This window comes from Citrus sinensis, chromosome 9, assembly GCF_022201045.2.
Source record: "Citrus sinensis cultivar Valencia sweet orange chromosome 9, DVS_A1.0, whole genome shotgun sequence".
NCBI lineage: Eukaryota > Viridiplantae > Streptophyta > Magnoliopsida > Sapindales > Rutaceae > Citrus > Citrus sinensis.
Genome location: NC_068564.1, coordinates 6,826,014 through 6,850,824, shown reverse-complemented (window position 1 = coordinate 6,850,824; position 24,811 = coordinate 6,826,014). Strand labels below are relative to the sequence as shown.

At 33.2% G+C, this 24,811-nt stretch overlaps 1 protein-coding gene and 1 non-coding gene across 4 annotated transcripts in view; one reads left to right on the top strand and one right to left on the bottom strand.

Moving 5' to 3' along the window:
• The window catches only part of LOC107175384 (probable LRR receptor-like serine/threonine-protein kinase At3g47570), a 139,635-nt gene that overhangs the window by 88,034 nt on the left and 26,790 nt on the right, over positions 1 to 24,811 (top strand). The window lies entirely within an intron of this gene.
• LOC112496747 (small nucleolar RNA R71) lies at positions 19,637 to 19,743 on the bottom strand. The gene has a single exon (XR_003063265.2). It is a non-coding gene; the product is annotated as a small nucleolar RNA R71 (small nucleolar RNA).

Below are 24,811 nucleotides of genomic sequence, written 5' to 3'. Positions count from 1 at the left end.
CTTTACCTGATACATTCAAAGAGTTTAAGGTCAGCTATATCTTAAACAATAAAGATATGACCTTAATTGAATTAATGCACGAACTATATGCTATAGAAGAATTTTATAATAAAAAAAAAAAAACTTCCTGAAAAATGATTCTCTTCAAGGCTTGAGTCGAAAGACAAGAATGAGCAAGCAAGAGTTGGGATCGGCAAACTGTCCATTAAAAGAAGTGGCAAGCCAAAAGGCAAGTGTTACAAATGTGGACAGAAGGGTCACTGGAAGAAAGATTGTCCTAAGATTATTAAAATCAGGTATAGGAAATCTTTAAGCTTCCTAATTAGTTCAGATTTCTATTGATTCATACAATAATGAATTCTGAGATAACTAATCTTATTTGTAATTCATTTATTTGGTTTTCAGGAAACCAAGAGATTAAGTGAAGAAAGCTTTAAATAGCAGTTGAGGACGTGCTAGTTTATATCAATTGAAAGACTAGATCAATTTTACAAGACTTTAGTTTTGATATTTGTCTTTATTTTTCCAAATATTAGAGGAATTTAATTTCGGTGGCTTGTTTTAATAAACAGGAGTACACTGTTATTTATGGATCCTCTGTTTATTACTTATTTTGGTTATTTATAAAGACAATTTATATCATAGAAGTACATTGATCTGTTCAAAGTAAGATATAATGATAAAAAGTATATGCATTTATCTAAGAAAAGAAATGTTTCTTCTAACCAAAAATCACCTCTGATATTTATGCTTAAGTCATATAAACTATAATAAGATTTTAAGAAAATGATTAATGATAGACTTGTTGGCCTATTAAGATTGATCATTGTAACTCTATAAATCTTATTTAGAAAAGTAATATGACAAGGATGCTCTTTTTGAGCTAAAAGCATAACATTGTATTTGATGATTTAGCGCATACAAATGTATACGGACTAATCAGTTTACATGTTATAAGAGGATATGAGTATTCTATCAATCTTGTTGATGAATATTCATTTTATTTATGTTTGTCTAAGTGCGTCATGATTCCATTGCTTTTGAAATTCAAAAGAGTACGTAGATAAGACAGAAGCAATTAGACAGGAACATAAAAGAACTTCGATATGATCGAAACAAAGAATATCTCTATGGAGAATTCAAGCACTATTTGGTTGTCAATGAACACTATGATACAATAGTGTAATTAAATGGAGAAACAAGATTCTTTTGGATAAGACAAGATATATACTAAGTGGTTTATCATTTACCTTTTTGATTCCAGATACTAGTATTTAAAACTACAAAGTTTATTGAACTTAGTTTCATCTATCTCGGTGTCTACTACTCCAAGAAATTATGAAAAAGTCACAAACATGGTTTGAGACACATTCGTATTTGGAGTTTACTAGTATTTCTACTAGAATCAGAGATAGACAAGATGGATTCGTGTTCAGAAGCTTGCATGTTTTAGGTATCTTAAAGGAATAAGGGAAAGTCTGAATTATAGTCCTCAAGATAGGAATGTATTTATAGAAATATTCTTTACTTTCTTTGAGGAAGACTCTATAATGACTTATAACCTAAGAGTAAGGTAAAACTAGAGAAATAAAAGAGATCAGGTTGATGCTCAGCTTTCAACACCTGTTATAGAACAGGAAGAACAGCAACAACCAACTGATCAGCACAGGATTATCCTTGAACAACCATCACTTTTAGAACCTTGTCGTAGTGGGAGGGTAACTAGGTTACCTGCGAGATACATATTTTTGGGAGAAACCTATATGGCTATCTCAGATGAACATGTACAAGATCCCACTAGTTACAACGAAGCTCTAATAGATAGAGATGTTGAATTTTGAAAAAGGCCATGAATCAAGAAATGGAATCTATGTATTCCAATAAAGTCTGGGAACTTGTAGAGGCGCCAAATGGGGTAAAACCTATAGGGTGCAAGTGGATCTACAAGAGAAAAAGAGGAGTAGACGGAAAGGTGGAAACATTTAAAGCAAGATTAGTAGCCGAAGGGTTTACTCAGAAAGAATGAATCAATTATGAGGAAACCTTTTCTCCGGTTGCTATGCTTAAATCCATCAGGATTCTGCTCTCCATTGCTGCAGTGCTAGATTATGAAATTTGGCAAATTGATGTCAAGACTGCCTTTCTTAACGGGCATCTTGAAGAAAACATCTACATGTAGCAACTAGATGGATTTATACAAAAAGGCCAACAACACATGGTATGTAAGTTGCAGAGATCCATTTATGGATTGAAGCAAGCATCTCGGTCATGGAACATCAGATTTGATCAAGCGATTAAATCGCTTGGATTCATTTAGAACATTGATGAACCATATGTGTACAAGAAAATTCAGGAAAAATTTGTAGCCTTCCTAGTTCTTTGTGTAGACAATATTCTCCTGATTGGAAACGATATAGGAGTATTGACTACAATAAAGATTTGGTTAGCAAAACAATTTGATATGAAAGACCTGGGAGAGATAAGTTATATTCTTGGTATCAAGTTACTACGAGACCGGAAGAATAAAACTTTAGCCTTGTCTCAAGCGGTTTATATCGATAAGATATTGGCTAGATTTAGCATGGAAAATTCCAAGACTGGTTTATTACCATTCAGACATGGAATTACATTCTCTAAGGATCAATCACCTAAAACATCTGAAGAGATAGAGAGAATGAGACGAGTTCCCTATGCAGACGCTGTGGGAAGTCTCGTGTATGCCATGCTTTGCACTAGGCCAGACATCTGTTTTGCGGTAGGGATGGTTAGCAGATATCAATTTAATCCTGGACCTCAATATTGGACTGCAGCCAAGCATATTATAAAGTATCTGAAAAGAACTAAAAATTATATGCTTGTGTATTCTGGTGATGAACTCATTCCAGTGGGTTATACTGATTCTGACTTTATGTTAGATAAGGATTCCAGAAAATCAACTTCCGGCTATGTGTTTACATTGGGAAGTGGAGCTATTAGTTGGATGAGTGTGAAACAATCTTGTATCACAGACTCAACAACTAAAGCTGAATATGTGGCTACATCTGAAGCTGCAAAAGAAGCTATATGGCTCCGCAAGTTCCTACGAAATCTTGAGGTGGTACCTGTTGTAACTGCACCCCTTAAACTATTTATGTGATAATGGTGGTGCAGTAGCTCAATCTAAGGAACCAAGGAACCACAAGAAACAAAACATATTGAAAGGAAGTATCATCTTATAAGGGAATAGTGTAGAAAGGTTATATGACAGTACCCCAAATGGCATTAGATGCTAAATGGCAGATCTTATTACAATGGCCATTAGTGGGAAACCTTTATAACCTGCACTTAGAGCCCTAGAGCATGTGCAATATGCCAGATATGCTTTGAGAGCTAGTGGGAGATTGTTGGGAAAATATGCTCTTTAAAAGCATATGTGTTTATTTAATTGTAATAAACTATTTTTCTGATTAATAAAATAAATGAGGTATTTTATTCAAATATCTTAATTGCATTAATACTTGTATTAAAGTCCATTTAATCATATTATATGTATTTATGTGATCACCATGTGGATTCACAGAAGACATAAATACAAGTTATCTTATGATTAAATAAATTTAGTTCGCAGTTGATAAATAAAGTTGGGCACTTTATTTAGGTATAGACTGTAATAAATTCATTGAATGATTTGTCTTAATCATATATGAATTTATTGATGTAGTACGACTACATTGAACAGGATCACATATGAGATTTAATTAACTTTGTAATAACTGTCAGACTTATTAAATCTCATAGGCGTTGATTTTACTGTAATCTTAATCTTGAGTTAATTATGATTTCATGATTGTAATTGTTATTCCATTTGAGTTACCAATGGGCACGACACATCCTTATGGTCAAGATTACCCGGTATCTTGGTGGAAGCAATTATGAGTATTGGAGTTATGGATTAACAATATAGAATTTGTACAACACATCTCTTGATGGGTTTTCGGCACTTGATCATAGAATTCTCTGGCCAGAGTGTGTCAACATATTTAGTATGTTGAAAATGATCATTAGAGAAAACCAGTAAGGATCAAGGAATAAGATGTTATTAAATTGATTGGACAGTTGAGATATCAATTTAATTAACGATGTGGTACAAAGGATTGTGCAGTAAAGAAATCAATGTGGCTTGGGACGAATTATTATTCGAGCATACAATTATGGAAGTCAGTTCCAATCTTTTAGTGGAGTAGATTTGGAATTAAATAATTAGGCTAGTTTAATTACAGGCCTAATTGTTATAGCCACTATTGTATGTTCCCAAATGATCCCCGGGTTAGCTCATTTAATTGACTGCACCACTACTGGACTAATAAGCAAGATAACTAGCTATTTGGGTCAAAAGCCTAAATATATCATTTAGTGGGAGGCTCCATTTAATAAGCTTATGTGTAAGGGGCCTTATGTTATTTTACATGGTGGGTCCCCTATTAAATGAAAAGTAACGTGAGTTTTATTTTGGGGGAATTCTTGGAGCCTAGGGTTTTCACTAAAGGGAGATATATAAGGCTTATTTTCTCTAAAGAAAAAAAGGAGGCCACTTTATACAAATCGGAGAATAAGATTTTTCTCTCTATTGTTGAGAGAAAATTTTTCTCGTGTTAGTTGCTTTGGTAGTGATAAAGGCGCCCACACGTCAAGTGCAGATCGAACCTGAGTCATAACCTGGAAGATCATTGGTGACAGTTCGTGATCTAACAAGCGTGGTGGTGACGGATCGTGATCTAACAGGAGTGGTGGTGGCGGATCGTGATCTAGGAGCCTAAATCACTTCAGTGGAAAAAGCCAACTCGAATTTTCAAGGTACGATTTCTAGAATACAAATTCTTATATATTATATGAGAGCGATCTTCAAAAGGTTTTATAAAAATTTAAAAACCTGATTTTTCCCCAACACTGTCATGAAGTGAAACTCAAGGTACATATTCTTCTGTTTGGTTTAATATATATGATTATGTAAATGGTTTCGTAGGTCTTAGTTTGAATTTGATCTGACATTGTTTGTTTGATAATAAAATGAAATCACATCTCTGTTTTCTACTTCGTAAACAGTCATCTCTTCCGAATCAATTTTTTGTGTTGTTCATGTTGAATTTTATCAAAAGTGATCATTAAACTTGTTTTTCTCAAATTTATGTTTGATCTCTCAGTTTTTTTTTTTCCGACTCTTCAATTCAATTTCACTGGAAATTTACTAGAAGATTCAAATTCTGTTCTGTTTGGACCTGTTTCGTTTTGAATTCTCGTAATCATTTGAAGGCTCAAGCAACTTAAATTTTGTTAAAACATTTTAATTAGCTTCGATAAATTTGTAATTCACTTGCTCATATATGTGATCTCTCCGTTTCACCTAAATTTTGCGCATTGTTTGCTCATAATCTTTGTTTTTAACTTGATTTTAAAAAATGATTTTAAGATTTTATTTTCAATTTTTAGCTCTTTCATCCTGTTATCATTTATTTTTCTATAATTAATTTGATTTCTCTTAGTCTGAATATGAATTTAAATTGTTTTCTTTTAGTTCTGTTCTGAGATGTCCGCTGTTTGGATTCGTATTTCGGTTCATTTTTATCAATATTTTATTACGAAACTTTTACACTCTAATTTATAGAAGTTAAATTTAAATTTGAATTCGATTTGTTGCTGGAATTTTAAATTTAATTTCACAACAAGTATGATGGAAGATTCAAATTCTGTTCTGCCTTTGAATCTTCATTTTGAATTTCTTGTACTCTTTTGAGTGTTCAGGCTAAATTATATGCTTCTCCAGTTCATAATTCGGTTCGTAAATTTATTATTATTCATCTGGTGTTTGTAAACTCTCTGTTTGAATTTAATAATTTAATAAACTCTCTGGCTCCAGAAATTCACAGCCGATAAGCCGCCACCGTCACTGCAACCAACGGAGAAGACGACAGCTTCCTCAGGATCCTTGTCGACAGAGGCTGGATCGTGCCTATCAAGCACCGCGAGCCCCGTTTCGAGCTCGCAAAGCCGCTACTGGGTTGCGGCTCGTGGGAAGCCGAGGGTTAGAAGAACTAGCAGCGGCCCGTCTCACATTGAGCGCCGAGCCGAAGCCATTCTGAAGCTGCTTTCTTCCCATGGCTTTTCGTCAGAAATCAAGATCCGTCAAGCCCTCGGTGACAGTCCCGACACCAGCAAAGCACTGAGAATGTGAGAGTTGACTTGGCTCTTTATTTCGCGTTTGATTTAAACCGTTAGATCATACGAAATCTCCTTTACTAAGTGTCGATCTGACGGTTGTTGTAGCGTGTCCAAACGAAACAGCTTAAATTCTAACCGTCTGATTTATTTATTTGCAGGTTATTGAAGAGTGACGAAGTCAAGAGATTAGGCACAGGAGGACGCCAGGACCCATATATTTACATGGTATTAATCTCCTTATCATTTGTTATTTTACTTAATTACAGTTCTCTGGGTGTTTTTTTTTTTCTAATTACTAACATATGAAACTCTATTGCCTGTGAAATTCAGGGAATTTTGTTTGTGTATAATTAATCATTTCTTTTTTGGGATTAATTTATAATTAATTTTGCAGATAGCAAGTATCTAGAAAGAGCAGGACCCAGCAAGACCGGGTAATATATATATAGCGAGACTTTGCAATTGGTAAATATTAAGAGTGGCAGCAATTAAAGTTGATTAATATGCTAGTATAATATTAGTATTGACATTAGGCAGAGACGGAGACTTTAGTGAATATTATTGCTATATGAGTAATTTTATGAGCGTGGCATAGGCCTACGTAGTTAATTACAATTTCCAAATCTCTGTGGGTTACTGAAAATTTAAGTGCCTTGCATATGACTATTAACCCAGTTTTTCATGCTCGCTCGAAGCATATTGAATTAGATTATCACTTCATTTGAGAAAAAGGTTGCTGATGGTGCCTTGGTTACGAAGTTTGTCCCTTCTTCGTTACAAATTGCAGATGTTTTTACTAAGGCTTTGTCAAAAGCCATGTTCCGCAATTTCAGATACAAGCTTGGCGTTCATCAAATGTCACTTGCCAACTTGAGGGGGGATGTTAAGCAAGCTGACCAAGATTACCAAAAGGAAAGTCATCAACGGTCAAGTCAACAACAGGTTTATCACTCCACACAACTTGCTCACGTCAAAGCTATTTGTCAAGGAATATCTCCAGCACGATTTTTGCACTTGAATGCCAATATCATGTAGGAATATTTCATTCCTATTTTATAAAGATATTGTGCAATAGTTTAGGAAGTATTCACTTATTTTCCTTTAATATTATTAAGCCTTTAACGGCTACTTTGTCTTTATTTTATATAAATAATTATGTAAATTTCATTAAAAATATAGAACAAGAATTATACGCTTCATAGAATTTCTTTCACTAAATTCATCAGCCTCTTGAACCCTCTCCTGAGGGCGCCTTCTGTCCTCTGTTTTCTGTTATCATACACTAATAGACAAAAGCATTCAGAATGACAACTGGGACATATATAAGAGTGAAATAATTGAAAAATTATGCTTTTTTGTTTGTCATGTTAAAATCGTAAAGTGCCTAAGTACTATGAAAGAGATTAGTTTACGGAAACTGAAGCCAAGGGTTAAAAAAAAAAGGTGCAAAGAGAATAAAGGGCAACGCTTATGTAAAGAGACATAATTGTATTGGTAGCACACTGTCACGTTCATACAGGGATCAAGCATGTTATTTACAGGTGGTAAGGGCTAAGAATTGATGTAGCTAGAATACAAAGATGATAAGGTATGTTGTGCCACTACTAGAAAATTGGCTTTTACTGACACTCGTCTTCTGACACTTTTCTAAAAAGTATCAGTAGTTGCATATATTTGGGTCATTTTCCGTGTTTAACAGACAAGTGTCACAAGTTACTAATTCTGTGGTGTTTGTAGAATAAACATCAGAGATTATCAACACTAAGGTATCAGAAACAACAAAAAAAAAGTCTATTTTTGTTTTAGTTGCTACTCGAACCTAAGACCTCAAAACTGAAGTGCTTTATGTTCAAACAACAAACCACCAGGCCAAATTCGTATTTTAGTTTATGTTGAAAATGTTCAAATTATCATATTAAAATAACAACAATATAAAGCAAAAGCAAAAAACCCTAAAATCAACATAAACATAAAATTCCCTAACTTCTAATTCTATGGCCAGCCGCCTCATCTCTCTGGCAAGATCCTTCTTCTTCGCACCTCTAAAAATTCTCCCCCTCGAGCCCTAAAATTCAAGGGTCCATGCCATGGGAAATCCTAACAACATTGCTCAAATTCTAAGACCCATACCATACGAAACCCTAACGAGCTACATCAGGTTACGAAACATCCACCATGCCACTATGCCACAAGCTCAGAAGATCCTCTTTAGATCTCCACATTTTGCTCACCCTGCTCAAGTGCGCACCGCCCCTCTCACTTCGACTTCTCGGGATTTCTTGTTAGCTGAACTTTTGTTTTCTTTTGCTAATTCGATCTTCGACTGCCGTAAATTCACCAAATAAAAGGGATTATGGTTAGATCGGTTCGCTTGGACTCAGATTTTTTGGATCTTAGACTCGTGGGGCTGTACAACTGCAAGCTTTTTCACTTTGAAGCAGGTTGGTTTCCAAAACTCCGAAAGTTGACTCTCTGGAACTTCGAGGCTTTGAAATCGGTTATAATAGAGAAAGATGCGATGCCTGATATTAGAGAACTGTGGATTGGGTATTGCCCGCTGTTGATGGAGATTCTTACTGGAATTGAACATCTTAAAAACCTTAAGCTACTTGTATTTGTTGGTATTGTTAAACAAGTTTATTACATGACAAAAGACGAGAACTGGGGGAAGGTTACCGAGCACATACCAGATGTCCTTGTCACTTTTATGGAGGTCGGGTAATTGTTTCATTATTGAAAAGAATATCTGTCATCTCTGGCTCCTGAAGATTTCGAGCAAATCTGCCGAAGAAGAGGACTCAAGTGGGAGCAGTCATGCACATCTATGAAATAAGTAAACAGGTCTGCCACTCTCCTATGTATTTGGATTATTTTCCAATTTCTTTTAAAAAAATTATTTTCTCATTTTTAATTTGACAGACAATTTAATTATATATAATTCCATTTTTTTTTCTTATGATACTGTGTAGCTTATTCATCTATGGATATGCACTTGCATACTTTCTTAACCTGTGTTAGTTTACTATAAAATTTTGCCTTCTATATTTAAAGGTTTTGTTTTATCTTTATTTATAATTACTTTTTTCTTTCTATATGGAAAACCCTAATTTTGATTTCCTTTAGGGTTGAAGTTTTTGGTTGGAGCTGGGCTTTATGAAAGCAAAGAAGAAGCGGCAAAGGGAGAAGAGGTTCTACTTCGAATTAGACAGGCAAGAGTTTTTTTTTTTAAATTAATTATTGGTGATTTTGAAACCTGGGATGACCTTGCTGTAATATTTTTTTCATCAGTTGGTTCATCTTCATTTTGTAATTGGGTTATGAATTGAGTTTGTTTGAATTGTATTGGTGATCTTAGAGGTTTTATTTTATTAGAGAATTTAGTGATGAACCAGAAAATTAGAAGAATTGATTCAAGGTGATGATGATAATTGGTTTTCTTTATTTTAGTTTAAGAGTCGGCTGATCCCCTTTTTTGGTTATTGTTACTTTTCTAGGGTATCAAAAAGTGTATTAATGTTATTTAGTCGCTTAGGGACTTCAGTGTGTTTCCTTGCATTTTATCTTGTAATTATGCTGGTATCTTTTTTTTTTTTCCCTTGATGGTAAGTTGGTTAACTGGGAGTTAAGAAATAAGAAGTATATTTATGTTTTTTTCTTTCTAATATTATTTTTTTAGAAGCTCTATTTATTCTCTTTCACTTTGGAAAAATCAATCAATGATCTTTAGAACTAACATAGATGGGTTTTCATGGGCTCTTTCCATGGGAAGTTGCAAGATCTGTCAATGGAATATTTATAGAGATGCATGTGGTACAGTTAAAATGTTACATGCCCTCACTTCCTGATAGCTTTATCATTATGTTGGTGGTGCTATTAAGGATTTAGGTATAGCTACTTGAATTTTGATTTTGGAGGCTGTTCTGTACTTCTACATCCAACATTTCCAATCTCTTAATTTGCAAAAGGATATTGCCTTATAAATGTGTTTCTTTATGGTTCAAGATTGAGTATCTCTTCATAGTTGTTGTGTTTCTAAGATTGAGGTTGTTTAGAATTTGGTTGCAAATATTCTTAGAATTTTATTTATTTTGTTCTTTTCCTTTAATATTTTCTTGAAAAAATTGTTGCCAACTGGGCTTTTTAATATTTTGGTTTAGTTAATTATTGAAATTCATATTCCTGTCTTAAGAACCAGTTTCAATGACCTTGTTTGAATGTTCAAATATTTGTACAGGGTGGTATGCGAGTTTAAATTTTGAGCATGACACATCACCACCAGGTATCCGTATGCTCTAAACCTTTTGTATATATTTCTCAACTTTTGATGAGCTTACAAAGCATGGACTCTGTATTCTAATTGCTGCATGTTTCTACTCTTTCTTCCTTTGTTTTAAAGCATGGACTCTGTATTCTTATTGCTGCATGTTTCTACTCTTTCTTCCATGTGCAACGGAAGGATTATAAGCCAATATTCATAAAAATAACCATTCCATAGTCAGATTATAAGTTATAAAGTTTAAGTAAATAGATTTCACAATAATTTGTATGCAACCGTAACTGCAATTGTGGGAAATAAATTAGGATAAATATCATCTCAACCATAACTGCCATTGGATTAATTGTAGTCATATTATAAGTTATAAAGTTCAATTTAATGGTAATTACGTCATTTTTTTATTTTTGTTAAATCAAGTTTTTTTTTTTATGTTTGAGTTTTGTGTTGTGAATTTGATAAAAGTTTATTTCTGTTAACCATTGTTTCTCTCTCATGGTTGGAAATTAACAGGCAATTTTTTTTTCTCTTTTCCATGTATTCATTTGCAAATTTGATCAATGTGTTTGAAGTTTCTTTTTCCTCAACTTCACTTGTATTCTAACCCATCCACTATTGAATGGAGAATGGAGAAGCTACTGCTGTGTTAACGTAATTGCACTACTTATGTTCAAAGAGTGGAGGCAATCATCCTTTTCATTTTAGCTTCTAGAAATGTTAAATTTAGCCACAACGAGTAGGCATCTGATTGGATGTGGCAGAAATTTTTATGTATTTAATTTAGATTATTCAATTATGAGAGTGGGATTTCTCATCTCTTGTTTGTTGGAGTGTTGGAATTTGTAATGTGTACTAATAATATTTAAATATGAAATGAAAGATTTTATAATATAAATTAAGTTTTTTTTGTTACTTTGTGGTGTCTTTTAATTTCACCAATAAATCAATACGATATCAATAATTACTAATACTATGGTGTTATGATTTTAGTGATACTATAGTAATAGTAATCACTGACACCACTTACAAGTGTTACGAATTTTCTGACTCCCAGATTACTGACACTATTAATAAGTGTCACTAAAAGTAATTACTGACACTATTTTAATGTCAGTAAAGACCATTTTTCTAGTAGTGTGCACTATTTATTTATTCTACAATCAATCTTGACCCTTGATGCTTAGCTCTCAATCTTGTCCATTGATCTTCTCTGATCTCGAAAACTTCAAGACCTTTCAATCTTATGCCTTATTATTGGTGTCTTCCATGCTGTAGATTTCAAATACAAGCTTTCCCGCCAACTTGCCAAGTATTTGTCCATTGGTGCATTTTATCAAACAGTTTGGATACTTATACCAAACGCCTTCTGTTTTAACTCCCCCTCTCAAGCTCAAGCATCTGGGACGACATTAATAAGCTTGTTTCTCAAGTATATGTATCTGAAAATTAAATTTTATAAATCATATTCGGACTCTACATTTTCTAAGGAACATTGGTTTGGCTTATAAGCTTATTATACTCAGGCTTGGTAGGATTATCGGTCGGTAGATGACCGAGTGTTAGAGCTTTCGAATTTATGCCAATTAAAAAAAAAAAAAAGAATCTACGTAAGTTTTCAACTAGGCTATTACCACAATAAACATTTGGATGAACTATTATTGAAACCTTATTGAGAAGTGGGACATGTCGCATACCAATGCACTGACATATCTTCAAATAGTGGTAACTCCACTCAGCATGGCACAATAAATTAAGAGTTATATAGATAAAATCTTTCACTCTTTGGTAATCATCAATTTCACTATTATTCGCTTTATTATGTTTGTTTCTTTCAGTATGTTAAAAGATTATGTTGTGAATTTGTTTTACAGGCCGCCCGTAAGTCTGCGCCCACCACCGGTGGTGTTAAGAAGCCTCATCGTTACCGTCCTGGAACCGTCGCCCTTCGGTTCGTTCTCTAATTTAAATTTCCGTTGTATAGCTTTAGTTGTTCTTGTCTAATTTTGTGGGTAATTTTGTATAGAGAAATTCGCAAGTACCAGAAGAGTCCCGAGCTGCTTATCAGGAAACTCCCATTCCAGGGACTTGTTCGTGAAATTGCTCAGGACTTCAAGGTACCTTGTTATCGTTTTGGCTGTTATCTTTGTTATCTTTAAATTGGGTTCCCAAGATTTCTTGATAGACGGTTAATGGCTATTTTGTTGTCTGCTTTGCAGACTGATCTGCGTTTCCAGAGCCATGCAGTGCAGGCCCTGCAGGAGGCAACCGAGGCTTAGGGCATCTCCAATGTAGCATTAAACCTAATACCAAATCACCTTTTACATCATTTTTGGTGTAAAATGCTTATCCAATGTAACACCAAAATGGTGTAATGAATAGCATTGCACCAAATATGGTGCAACACTATTCATTTACACCATATTTGGTGCTAGGAAAAAAAGTCTAAAATATCCTTATTACTTTATCTTATTTACATATATGTCTTATTTTATATAATATTTTAAGTTATTATTATTATTATTATTATTATTGTTATTTTTTAATTTGATTTTTTTAATTTTTGAATATTATACTAATATTTTAAATAAAAAATATTCAACACAAAAATTTATAATAAAAATAAAATGCCAATAACATTAATTACTAGATTACATATTACAAAATTAAATTAACACAAATTAAAAAAAGCTACTACTACTAGCATAAATTAGAACAATTATTTAGTAATGTGGGAGATCATTATTAGATCCTCCAATATCATCAAAATATTTTTCTATATTAATGTAATGTTTAATTTTCATAATGCACTTATTATTGTTATTGTATTTTTCTATATTAATGTAATGTTTAATTTTTATAATGTACTAATTTAGTTAATTAAATGCAAATTTAATAATTTTCTATATTTTTTTTGTTAATCGATATAAAATTACTTATTACTTAATTATCTATATTAATAGTAATATTTATTGTGTTAATTGAATTAATTCTTGAGAATTAAAAGAATAAAAAGAAGAATATTCTTTTTGGTGTAAATGGGTTGGAGATGAAATAATAATTTAGTGTGAAAAAGGTACATTTTTTGTGTTGGTGTTACAACAAAATGGTGTTATGCATTGGAGATGGCCTTACCTCGTCGGTCTCTTTGAGGACACTAACCTCTGGTGTTATGCATTGGAGATGGCCTTACCTCGTCGGTCTCTTTGAGGACACTAACCTCTGCGCCATTCACGCAAAGCGTGTCACTATTATGCCCAAGGACATACAGCTTGCCCGTAGGATCCGTGGCGAGCGTGCTTAAGCGCAATTGTCGCTTGCTTCAATTGAATGACCGGAAAGGGAAGGGGGATGTTGTAATGTGTTAATTTGTATGTGGGGTTGGTGGGGACGGCGTCGCTTTTTCTTAGATTTTTTTTTTCTTTTTCCTCCCTTAAACACAGTGAAATTACTTATACTGGTTTTTCTATTTTACATTTTGAATATTATTAATTAATATAATTTAAGATAACAATCAGGGATAAAACAACCATTTTTTATTCAAGATCATTTTATCAATATTCTGTTAAATATTCTCACAATTTAACTTTATCCTTAACAAAAATTTAACCTTTTTTTTTTAAACTAACGGAACCAAATCCTATATATAAATGTATAGTATGCATTAATAAATAAATAAATAAAACTTTGACGACCGGAGGGAATGAATAAATAAATAAATAAAACTTTCGAAGCTCGTGAATGTGCTATTTTTGTTTTTTTAGTAATTGTTTAATTGAAAAAAGAAAGCTTCGGGATTTATTTTTGACGGGACGGCTGAGATTTGTTGACCTTCTAGAGAATGAGAACAGATTTTCAATTTGTTGATAAGTATTCCTACAGTCCAGCCCAAAAGTACCGGCTCAATGAGTTCGGTCATGTTTGGTAACAGGTATCCATCACTTTCAAAATCCGGTCCTACCAACGTATCGGCTTTCACTGGCTGTCGTATCATCCGAGAATGCATGGGAGAGTGAGGCCACTCCAATCTCTACGAGAGAAATTTTAGAATATATCTGTTGTATTATAATTAATTGATGTATGTATGATATGTGTAATTGAGTTTAATACAACCACCATTTGTATAATAGTTTACAAAATAAATGCACACATGTCACTCCTTGGTAAACAAATTCACAATATATATTAATCTTTGTGGAAGCTATGTCCAAAAAATAAATATTGTAAAAAATTTTTAATTACTAATTTGTTGGACATTAATAAAAAAATTTAATATATTAACTCCTCATGGAGTATTAAAAACAATTAATATAAATTTTTTTGTTTCTAATTTACTTTTTCGGTTTAAATTGATAATTTAATTTTTTTTATTAATGTCTAATAAAAAAGAAATATTATTGTATGAGTGTAATATTGTAAAAACAAGTCAAAAAGAATAAAAAGTAACAATAAGGGTGTCAATATTTAATGACAAGGATATTTTGAGATATTTTTAAAAATATAGGGATTAAATAGGTATTAATCTCAAAATATAGGGATTAAACGAGATTTTACCATTATTAATTATAGTCATCTTTTTATAAATTACAATTGGAGGAAGTTGGTTAATGTTGTTGACACGCACGCACGCACACATAAAGATTTATTGGAAGTGCTTATGCCGACTCGAAGTTGTTGGGAATTAATGCATGTATTGATTTATTGGGAGTGTTTAAATGATTTTGTGATTTACTTGATTGATTGAATATTGTTTGATTGCTTCATATCCATTCTACAAAGTTTATTTCTTTGTGAAATTTCAACGACATATTTTTTTTAAAAAAAATAATAATAAGGGTGTTCTAAATAATTTTCAAAAATATATGGACTAATTAGAACTAATTACTAGGTAATTAACTTGATCTGTACAGGGTGAAACAACATTTATCCTAATTGTATCATGACAAATACTTTTCCGATTAGAATTAGGAAACCATAGGTTTATTGAATTTTTTTTTTATTTTCCTTTGGAGAAACGGATTAGAGAATTAGAAAACAATCCTAATGATATAATTATCAGGTTTAAAACAGTGCATAAACAGTGAAAAGCTAATTAGTCTGTAGAGTAATTTGCTAATTGTTACCTCCTCTCTATGCGCGCTGAATAATTTGTTGCATGCAAACTTTTTATTTTATACAAATCGTACGTACTGTAACGTTGGAATTGATGTATAAGCAAAAATACAAGAATATTTATGTCAATAAAAATAGTTTTTTTGTTCCTTTTTAAATAAACACAACGCGATGTTGCTCTGCTCTACATTTTTGCTATCTCTTTATTCTTTTTTTTGGCTTCTTAAAGCCTCAAACTTTGAAAACCAAAACTTCACCGACCTATGAAAAAATCTGCAGATTAGTTTTTATTATCGGAATAATTGTTTGAGAATACTAAAACAAAATATAAAATAAGAAAATACGGGGTTAAATTTGGGGAAAACAAAAAGGCATGTTGGATAGATTACTATAGTTTAAGAAAAAAAAATCCAATTGGGAATTTTTTTTCTTTAATTTTTGTTTTACTTGATCGAGATTTCTCCTTAGTCCTTACAGTTTTAAGTTTGGATGCCGTAGGGTTAGTAATTTAGTACTTCCTTTGCAAGCTGAGTGTAAGAATGAAAATCTTTAAAGAAATTAAAAAAGATAAAAAAAAAAAAGCATACCAATAGGCAATTATAAATAACCATAAATAAACATAAACAAAATGTTTATGAAGTAAATTAAACATGCACATATTATTTTTTGTTTTATTTCTTACTTGTCTATTTTATTTGCTGCTTGATAACCCGTAAATACTAATCTAGTACTGCTAATTTCAGACACAAAATTTTTAACTCTAGGCTACAATTTTACTCAAAATGATGACCACTGGCTTCGCACCATTTAACCGGCATACATTTCTACAAATTGAACAAGGCTATTGATTTTCATTATTAGTTTTTTATTTATTTATAAATTACTATTTTAATTTTCACTTTTTATTGGGTTGTTTAACGGATTAGTGAAGCTGGTGGTCGTGATGCACTCACAAGGTACAATTTTATTTTATAATTTCAAATTTGTATTTTAAAATGCAGGTACATTATGTATACATAATTATTGATTTTCGTATGTGGGTGTTTTGATGGGTGTCGAAGCCAACAAAAATAAATTCCTACTCTAAATAAATTGTGTATAGTGATTGAGCAGGGTCGTGTCCATAGAGATCGGTAATTATTTAAATCCTTTTGAAACGTAAAACGTAAAATGGGGGAATTGTTGACAATAATAAAAATCAAATTAAAAATAACAAGAATGCAAGTTAAAGTTGTAATTCAAATTGGAGAAAGCTCTGGTTGAAGGAATTAACTCAGCTTGATTCGACTACTGATCATTGATTCAAATATAGATTATTATTACTCATGAATAGACCGGTTATAGCTACTGAGACCCTCTAATAGCCAATCTCTCCTTAACTAGTCGATAACCAAGGTACGACCGTTGGTTATTTCCCTAATCAATAGACAACCCTAGATACGATCATAGGATTTAATCAATTGACAGCCTGAAAAACCAGAGAGACCCAAATCCTAATCAACACATATGATGATTCATTTAAATTAGATTGTTTATTCTCACAACACAACTCTCTGCTATGTTATTTGTCACAAACATCAAATTCTTCATACGATGAATCCTTTAATTGACAATAGATTAAGTTGATAATTAAATAGTGGCCAATTACCTAATTAACAAACATAATCATGAGAATAATTCAGAGAATAAACAAATACCCAAAAAGTAATAAAACAATTAAAGCACAAGAAAGATCTCACAGTAGTGATGAATCAAAGCTTCGTTATCCTTCAACCAGAAAAATAGGTTTAGTTCTTCATAGAGAGAAGAGAAAAATTAGATCTAGGGTTTCTTTTTTTCCAATCCAAAAAATCCCCCCTTTTTCACAATAGATTCCTCCCTTAAATACTCTCTCTCTCTTCTCTTTTAGAGTTCTATTTAAAATAAAATACTAATATCTAAAATATTAAATTCGTAATTACAAAAATATCCAAAAATATAAAACACGTTAAACTAAAAACTGCAGGTCCGCAGTTGACAGCACGCGCCCACGCCTTATCAACAAAGTTCTTCTGACGCTCATAATTTCTCCAAGAGAACAATCCTCCTTAAGCATCATCTTTTAGCTCAATTTTATCATCAATCAATAGAATTGCACCTACAAAAGTAAAACACAAGTAAAACATTATTATTAAGTGCAAAACATCGATATTAAGGGAAGTAAATAATGCAAGACTAGTGCATAAATTGCACTCTAACAAAATTTGGTAGAGTGCAATTTATGCACTAGTTTTGCATTGTTTACTTCCCTTAATATCGATGTTTTGCACTTAATAATAGTTATTTACTTGTGATTTACTTTTGTAGGTGCAATTCTATTGATTGGTGATAAAATTGAGCTACAAGATGATGTTTAGGGATGATTGTTCCCTTGGAGAAATTATGAGCGGCAGAAGAACTTTGTTGATAAGGCGTGGGCACGTGCTATCAACTGCGGACCTGCAGTTTTTAGTTTAACGTGTTTTGTATTTTTGGTTATTTTTGTAATTACGAATTTAATATTTCAGATATTAGTATTTTATTTTAAATAGAATTCTAAAAGAGAGGAGAGAGAGAGTATTTAAGGGAGGAATCGATTGTGAAAAGGGGGGATTTTTGGATGGGAGAAAAGAAAGAAACCCTAGATCTTAATTTTTCTCTTCTCTCTATGAAGAATTAAACCTATTTTTCTGGTTGAAGGATAATGAAGCTTTGATTCATCACTACTGTGAGATCTTTCTTATACTTTAATTGTTTTATTACTTTTTGGGTATTTGTTTATTCTCTGAATTATTTTCATGATTATGTTTGTTAATTAGGTAATTGGCCACTATTTAATTATCAACTTAATCTATTGTCAATTAAAGGATTCATCGTATGAAGAATTTAATGCTTGTGACAAATAACATAGCAGAGAGTTGTGTTGTGAGAATAAACAATCTAATTTAAATGAATCATCATATGTGTTGATTAGGATTTGGGTCTCTCTGGTTTTTCAGGCTGTCAGTTGATTAAATTCTATGATCGTATCTAGGGTTGTCTATTGATTAGGGAAATAACCAACGGTCGTACCTTGGTTATCGACTAATTAAGGAGAGATTGGCTATTAGAGGGTCTCAGTAGCTATAACCAGTCTATTCATGAGTAATAATAATCTATATTTGAATCAATGATCAGTAGTCGAATCAAGCTGAGTTAATTCCTTCAACCAGAGCTTTCTCCAATTTGAATTACAACTTTAACTTGCATTCTTGTTATTTTTAATTTGATTTTTATTATTGTCAACAATTCCCCCATTTTACGTTTTACGTTTCAAAAGGATTTAAATAATTACCGATCTCTGTGGACACGACCCTGCTCAATCACTATACACAATTTATTTAGAGTAGGAATTTATTTTTGTTGGCTTCGACACCCATCAAATTTTGGCGCCGTTGCCGGGGATTGGTGTCATTTATTTAATCCTTTTTACGTTTTACTTGGTGTATGGTTCGTTCTTCTCGTACAGGTACACTTTCGTTTGATCCTGAAATTGAGAAGACAGCTCGCCAGCTGAGACAGCAGACAAAGCGAGCTAAGCAACGATCCTCGTCGCCTTTGCTTTCTGAAACAGATACGGTGCCTGATTTAGTTGAATCATCTAGCGATTCAGAAGAACAAGTAATGGATAGACCTGCACCTGTAGAAAGAACTCTTAGAGAGTTAGCTGAACCAGACTTGAATCAACAACCACTCTGCATTCAATATGTAGACTTGGAGGTAAATTTTGAATTAAAGTCTGGTCTTATTCACTTATTACCCAAGTTTCATGGTTTTGCAGGTGAAGATCCTCATAAACATCTCAAGGAGTTTCATGTTGTGTGCTCAAGTATGAGGCCACAAGGCGTGACTGAAGAGCAGATTAAGCTGCGTGCTTTTCCGTTCTCTGTAGATGGGCTAGCTAAAGATTGGTTGTATTACTTGCCTCCTGGATCGATTACAACGTGGAATGATTTGAAGAAGCAGTTCCTCGAGAAGTACTTTCCTGCTTCAAGAGCTGCTAACATCAGAAAAGACATTTGTGGGATCAGACAACTTCCTAGGGAGACTTTGTATGAGTATTGGGAGCGATTCAAACAATTGTGTGCCAGCTGTCCTCAGCATCAGATTTCTGATCAACTTCTTATTCAATATTTTTACGAAGGATTATCATTGATGGATAGGAGTATGATAGATGCTGCTAGTGGAGGCGTGTTGGTGAACAAGACCCCTACTCAAGCAAGGGAGTTGATCTCAAATATGGCTGCCAATGCACAACAATTTGGCAGCAGACAAGATGCCACTTCAAGAACGGTGAATGAGGTAAATATTTCTTCTGTTGAACAACGTTTAGATAAACTTACTTCTCTTGTGGAAAAGTTTGTTGTAGGTAATGTGCAACAGGTGAAGACTTGTGGTATTTGTTACAATATGGGTCATTCAACTGATATGTGTCCTACACTTCAAGAAGAACCCGTTGAACAAGCCAATACAGTTGGAGGATTTCCAGGCATGCCTCAGAGGAGGTATGATCCTTATGCACAAACATACAATCCGGGATGGAAGGATCATCCCAACTTCAGCTATGGAGTTAGGCCGTCAGGATTCCCACAACAGTATCCACCAAGACAACCAACACCTCCACAGTCAAACTCCAAGTCAGGTATATCTCTTGAAGAAATTGTTAAATCACTTGCGACTAACACTCAACAATTTCAGCAGGCAACTACAGCAAGCATTCAGAACTTGGAGAACCAAATGAGTCAATTGGCGACTACAGTGAGCCGTCTGGAGTCTCAAGTATTAGGGAGATTGCCTTCACAATCTGAGGTGAATCCAAAGCAAAACGTTAGTGCTGTCATCCTTAGAAGTGGGAAGGAGTTGCAAGAGCCTAGTAAGAAAGTGACAAAGCATGTAGAAGGTGAGCTTGAGAAGAATGAATTGATGCCTAAATCTCAAGATTCGCAACCCACCAGAGCGAAACCTTTACCTATTGTGATACCTCCTCCTTTTCCAAGCCGGTTTGCAAAATCCAAGAAGGAAGAACAAGAGAAAGACATCCTTGAGACATTTCGCAAGGTTGAGGTAAATATTCCTTTATTAGATGCTATAAAACAAATACCTCGATATGCTAAAGTCCTTAAGGAACTGTGCACCTCTAAGAGAAAATTAAGAGGAGATGAAAAAGTTCACATGGGGGAGAATGTTTCAGCAGTTCTTCAAAAGAAACTACCTCCTAAGTGCAAGGATCCAGGTATGTTTACTATCCCTTGTAAAATTGGTAGTGTTAGAGTTGAAAAGGCTTTGTTAGATCTAGGAGCTTCTATTAATGTCATGCCTCGTTCCATTTATTCATCTTTGAATATTGGTCCATTAAAAGAAACTGGTGTGATAATTCAACTAGCTGATAGGTCTAATGCATATCCTGATGGGGTATTAGAAGATGTCTTAGTACAAGTTAATGAGTTGGTTTTTCCTGCTGATTTTTATGTACTTGATATGGAAGATGATAACTCCTCTAATTCTATCCTAATTTTGCTAGGAAGACCTTTTCTTAAGACTGCTAGGACTAAAATGGATATACATAAAGGGACTCTCACTATGGAGTTTGATGGAGAGGTTATAGAATTCAATATGAATGATGCCATGAAATATCCTAGTGAGGAACATTCGGTATTTTCTGTGGATGTTATTAACCCTATAGCGCAGGAAATTTTTTACAAGGAAAAGACGAAGACATTTCATGATAGAATGATTTTGAGAAAGGAGTTCTCTGTTGGTCAAAAAGTTCTTCTTTTTCATTCTAAGCTTAAACTTTTTCCGGGTAAATTACGTTCTTGTTGGGTTGGACCTTTTATTGTTACTAATGTTTTTCCTTATGGTGCAGTTGAGATTCGGAGCCCGACCTCTGACAAAGTTTTTAAGGTTAATGGTCATCGCTTAAAACCTTTTTATGAAGGTTTTTCGGTGAATATTGTGGAGGATGTGGCTCTCGAGAGTCCCAATTATGGAGATTGATGCATAAATGTGTCTAGCCAAAGACATAAAACAAAGGCGCTTTTTTGGGAGGCAACCCAAATGATTTGTTTGTTTTGGTTTTTGTTATATCTTCTTTTAATTTTGATTCAAAAAAAAAAAAAAAAAATTTTGCTTATTTTGGTCAGAAGAAAATTTTTGATAAGGCGTGCCCACGTCTTAGCTAATAAGTACTTCTGTAATTTTTAAAGTAACATAGTTTTAAGGCGTGCCCACGTACTTAATAGAAAAGTACTTCTGAAATTTAATGTGTTTGCTTATTTTGGTCAAAAGAAAATTTTTTATAAGGCGTGCCCATGTACTTATTAGAAAAGTACTTCTGAAATTTTTAGTGTCTCAAAGTGATTCATCACTAAAAAAAAAAAAAAAAAAAAAAATTTATTATTATTTTTTTCTTTTTCTTTTTTCGTTCCTTTCTTTCTTTTTATTTATTTATTAAAAAAAAAAAAAAAAACCAAAAATCGAAAATCACTGTTCACTGTTCACAAAATCCCTAATTTTCCAGAACTTGTTTTCTTCTCCAGCGCGCAGCAACAGCCGCAGCACGCAGATCCAGCGTCACCAGTTCGCAGCATCAGTCCCATCCGCGCGCAACTGAACCAGCAGCTGTGTACCCGCAAGCTCCAGTCGAGCAGCAATAGTCCGCAACCAGCCTACGATCTGCATTCCAGCCGCGTGAATCGAAATCCGTGACAAGATGGAGCAGAATTTGGCCGCATACTTCAAGAGTGTGGGATTTATCCCACCATTCCCGCCAAGCCCATAGACGTTATGAGGATCAAAGCTCACAATTCAGGGAAGTTTTTGCCTTTAATCTTTTATCCTTACGCTTTAATTTTGTTGTGAGCTTTGATTATCTTACATTGGGGACAATGTAAGTTCTTGGTGTGGGGGAGGGATTTTTGCATTATTGATGCCTGGAATTATTATTTTCACTCTACTCATCCTTAAATGATTTTTGAGTTAGTATGCTTCATATATTATTAATTTTCTTTTCCTTTCTCTCTCACTACTCTTTTCCCATCTATCTCAAATTATTTACATCTATTTTTTTCTATCATATTCTTTCATCACTCACATTTTATCTTTCAATTTTCTTTTTACTACATACATCTTTCTCGCTTATTATCCTTTTTACCTTTCCTTTTATTTCTCACTCATACCTTCTTCTCATTCTACACCACTATTGATGGTTGATTCATTTGAAGAGTGTACATGATTTGATGTCAAATTTACCAACTTTGTGAAGATTTGAGCCTATGAGCAACCACTTTGCTATAATTATTTTTGTTATGTGAATATCAATCCTAGTTTGTTTATTCTAGAACTTGCTTTGTTATGCATGTTGAAGCCACATTACGGGATTTTATGCATTAAAATGATAAGGGCAAACCATTTACCATTTTCCTATTCTCGCATTTTCCTTTTTCTCTACCCGAAGACCCTTAATTGCTACCTTTGTTTGAGCCTTAACCATTACCCATCTAATTCTCTCCATCTACTTAACCATTTTTCTTCTTTTTGAGCCTCAATTTAAGGAGATTTTTGGACTCATTGTGTGGATATATTTTGTTGCTTTTTCTACCTTGTAATAAAGTTTCTCAATTAGATCAACAAGCATTATGCTTGAATTAAATTGTGCAAGGTTCGTTTCTTTTGTTTGATTCAAAAAAACAAAAAACAAAAAAAAAGAGACAAAAAAAAAGAAAAAAAAAGAAAAAGAAAAATCGAAAAAAAAAAGAAAAAAAAAATATTTACATTCTTGGTGACTTGAGTAGAAATAAGCATTTTGATATCATAAGTCCATTCAATGAGTTCATTCTTCTCATTTTAATCTCTTTTTCTTTCGTAAACCTTTCTTTTTCATTCAACCTATTTAACCCTATTACAACCCTTTTAAGACCCTTAGATTTTTGCATTTTATTCATGTTTTGTGGATTGAGATGTGATATATGAGCAAGCTTATGGTAATAGCATTCTTTGATTTGATTTGAGTGAATAAATGACACCCTAAACACTTTGAGTGCATGGAGTGAAGTTATTGAGAGGGCTATTAAATCTTGTTGCACTTGAATTTTGAATGGATCTTCTTGGTGGTTGAATGTTCTTATTCTATCTTATGAAATTCTATGCTTTAAAATCCTTGTCTCTCGAATGTTGATCGACTTAATTTCTTGAGGTATGCTTGCTTAAAATTGTTTTTGGATGAGTTGAGATGAGAATTGAGTGGAGATTTGAGATTAATCTTGAGTTATATGCTTGAGGACAAGCATCATCTTGGTGTGGGGGAATTTGTTAGAGTGCAATTTATGCACTAGTTTTGCATTGTTTACTTCCCTTAATATCGATGTTTTGCACTTAATAATAGTTATTTACTTGTGATTTACTTTTGTAGGTGCAATTCTATTGATTGGTGATAAAATTGAGCTACAAGATGATGTTTAGGGATGATTGTTCCCTTGGAGAAATTATGAGCGGCAGAAGAACTTTGTTGATAAGGCGTGGGCACGTGCTATCAACTGCGGACCTGCAGTTTTTAGTTTAACGTGTTTTGTATTTTTGGTTATTTTTGTAATTACGAATTTAATATTTCAGATATTAGTATTTTATTTTAAATAGAATTCTAAAAGAGAGGAGAGAGAGAGTATTTAAGGGAGGAATCGATTGTGAAAAGGGGGGATTTTTGGATGGGAGAAAAGAAAGAAACCCTAGATCTTAATTTTTCTCTTCTCTCTATGAAGAACTAAACCTATTTTTCTGGTTGAAGGATAATGAAGCTTTGATTCATCACTACTGTGAGATCTTTCTTATACTTTAATTGTTTTATTACTTTTTGGGTATTTGTTTATTCTCTGAATTATTTTCATGATTATGTTTGTTAATTAGGTAATTGGCCACTATTTAATTATCAACTTAATCTATTGTCAATTAAAGGATTCATCGTATGAAGAATTTAATGCTTGTGACAAATAACATAGCAGAGAGTTGTGTTGTGAGAATAAACAATCTAATTTAAATGAATCATCATATGTGTTGATTAGGATTTGGGTCTCTCTGGTTTTTCAGGCTGTCAGTTGATTAAATTCTATGATCGTATCTAGGGTTGTCTATTGATTAGGGAAATAACCAACGGTCGTACCTTGGTTATCGACTAATTAAGGA